The sequence below is a fragment of the Amia ocellicauda genome, chromosome 7 (genome assembly GCF_036373705.1).
Source record: "Amia ocellicauda isolate fAmiCal2 chromosome 7, fAmiCal2.hap1, whole genome shotgun sequence".
NCBI classification, from domain to species: Eukaryota; Metazoa; Chordata; class Actinopteri; order Amiiformes; family Amiidae; genus Amia; species Amia ocellicauda.
In genome coordinates, this window is record NC_089856.1 from 34085480 (window position 1) to 34088959 (window position 3480).

Genomic DNA, 3480 nt, shown 5'->3' on the forward strand with positions numbered 1-3480 from the left:
GTGAATGGGTACAGGGGCAATAGTGGAACATTTATTAGTTGTTGCACCCCTGGCTCCATCAGGCTTTCCTCGCCTCTGATTGGCTGGCGGAGGGAAGGTCCCGGTTGGAGAAAGTGCATCCCGATTGGCTGAGGCGTTAACTTTCTTCTTCCATGACTCAGTTGAAGAGTCCTGGCCGTAGTCTAGTCTGTGTATATTAGTATTGCATTGTGTGGGTGATGGCAGACAGATTGATGTGCAAATACCAAGTTAGCTCGAACAAATATATATATATATATATATATATATATATATATATATATATATATATATATATATATATATATATATATACGTCCTGCATTAAAACACTTCGTAATGGTTCTTCCAAGTGCGACTGCATTTCAGGGGGTCAAACATTTGGAAGACGTGGTATTTAAAGAGCCTGTTTTTGTATACGGTGTGTAGGGGGGGTTGTGGCAGATGTGTTACTTAAATCACGCATTTGTGCACTTGCTTTTTGCGTGTGTGTGTGTGTGTGTGTGCACTCGGTTTTAAAATAAGGACCAAATAGCAACAGATGTCTCATGACTTGCTCAGCTCCAAGGAGACGGTTCTCACAGTCATAAAATCACGAGTAAAAAGTTGACGGAGTTTCGGCAACCAAAATAACTAAACTGAGGCATTTATAGTGGGATTTAGATTGCACCGCACCAGTTAAAATGAAAGAAGAGAAATGTCTGACTGGGGGCCGCAGTGCCACAGCAGGATATGACGCCAGGAGTGCTGTAAAGGCTGTCTGTCCTGGATGAAGGTGCAATTGTGAGGAGCCTTTATTTATAACTTCGTAAGTGCCAGAAAACTCATCCCTTTTGACCGCGGCAGCTCTGTGCCAGCCTCGTCCTCCACAATACTCTTTATTTGCAGAAGCCTATTCACCATCTCTGTCAGTCACGAAAGTGCACTTATTCAGAGCCTTAATCAATCAAAAGGATGGGGCTCGTTCACCGTATAGCCTTTGAATCCAGCAAAACAAAGACTCTGAGAGCAAATGATCGCAGTTTTCCCCAAGGTTTCCTCTCAAACGCTATATGCATGGCTTCTTTCTTCGTTTATAGTATTTATTTTATTTTTCAATTCTGTGACAGTAAACTCATATAGCGAGTCAATTCCTTATACTCTATCCAATTGAGTTTCACATGTTTTTGTTTTTGCATTTTATAGACGCGCTACTAATGCATATTATTATTTATTTGAAGTACCCATTCATAAAGATTGAAGTCTAGATTTCCACCATTTCCATTTAAATGTTTATTTCATTATGACAACAAGTATGTGAAAATGATACATTCCAGTTGATTGTAAAATTGTATAATTGCTCTGGCAGTGAACAGCACATTTCACGGTGTCTAGTGGAAGTGTTTGGAGGCCTTTTGCTAATTACAGAGGTTTCGGCGACCCAGGTGCATTTTAAATGGATTAGCAATTACACCGTGTCTGAGCAGCACCCACACCACGTGAGAAGGGGACTTAATAAACAAGCATTTGCATTTAATCATTTCATATATATATATATATATTTTTTTTTCTAATTATAAAATAAACACTTTAAATGTATCATCGATTACATGTTTTATTTGTGATTATAAATATATCAAAATAGGCCTATAGGTTTGTCCCTGCGCAAAAAGTTATCCCCCCCAGTTCTCCTGCAATTGAAAATCATGTGCTGGACGACCGAAACATTGGGGAAATAAACGTTTTGAGTTCAAACCCGAAAGTCTAGCAGCGTGCAGCGTGTGTTGTCTTGTGTGCTTGTTTGCTTCCTTTGCTTGTTGCATTTTTATTGGGTTTTAAAGAGTTGAATGAAACATTTTTGTGGAAATGTCATTTTGTGTTTGCTAATTGCTTTTACGTTATATTCTGTCGACACACACCTGTTGTAATTATAATTACATAAAACAAAACCAAAAAGCAGCTACGTAACTGGATATATGATCAGTTTAATAAACGTCATTCTCAGTTAAATGCACTCTAGTCGTTTTACACTATCCTGTTTGGCCCCGTTGGTACTCTGTGCCTACATTATAAAAACACAGCAGGGAGAAGCCGCAGTAAGCACAACCCAACACCTTAATGAAGAAAGATTAAAAGAGCCCTCTGCCTCATAGGACGCAATTAACACTTTACCTTGTGAAGATGCAGAAGATACTTCAAATGTTTTCTTTTTTTGAGTACATGAGGACAATGGAAGAAAGCAAGAGGGTCAAGTGCTTTAGAAAAAGGGGTTTCTTTCACGTGTTAACGAAGAGTTTATCTCTTCACTAAAGAATTAAAAACGTTGTTCACATTGTTGATAACCACATTTAATAATATTCGTAATAAACAATAATAATGATTATTATTATATAGGTGTAATTTGTTTAATCATTCTTTATATTCAATATTCAGTACAAGCTAATGAGTAGGCTACCTCAAAACTGTATGCCTTTGTTATTTTAATTTATTTTTACTGTTGTATATTTAGACAGTAATATTTTATTGAAGCAGAGTGCACATTTCCGCCCTCCCTGCAATAAATGGTGTTAATTAGTCGGGTATTGACATAATTTCGGTAAATTAACAATGGTCGGTGTAAATCACCAATATAGGCTATATTTAATACAATTGTGAATAAATAAAGCTATGAGTATGTCTTATTAAATGGGAATGGGTATCACCCATATCAATTCTGGAATATGTTAATTTAATGATTTTCAGAAATCATTTAGCATCTTCAGCTGAATTAAAAGTGTTAAACAAGTTCGGTCTTCAAACCTCTCTAAAATTTATATCAGTTAATAATACCAAAATAAACGGTCCAGGAAAATAGCTTCGATGTATAAGCCTACGTTTATTTCTGTTAATAGACAAAATGGCAAATAAACTATTCGATCAATTTGACATCCTTAATCGCTTGTATTCTGTTTGTTTGTTTATTTATTTTTGTGTTTGTTTATTTAAGCGAACATACATGTATTTTGTATTGTTATGTTGTTGTAATTAGTTTGTTTACTTGATATTTCAGATGCCGTGTAGTATAATTGATTAATTTTATTTAAAGAAAGTTTTCGAAAGAACAAATATCTATAAAAAACGTACTATTGTAAGTTTCAAAACAGACGTTTTAATATGTTTGATCGAATTACTTCTTCCAGTTATAGGCTAATGTATTCTTTTGAAATGAAATCTACTCTTCATATGTGTTTAGTCTTTTGAAATGGAAACCCGAATATATATATATATATATATATATATATATATATATATATATACATACATACAGTTAAATTTGCATGGCCATCTTTATCTTTGCAACAACAAAACTTCAAAATGTGTGTTGCACCCGATCAATATATGAACATTACATACATTTTAAATTCCAAAAATTCAATCAAAGGGTTAAGGAGCTTCTATCATTAAAGCCCTATCTCTATAAACGCATCAATAGACTTTTATCAG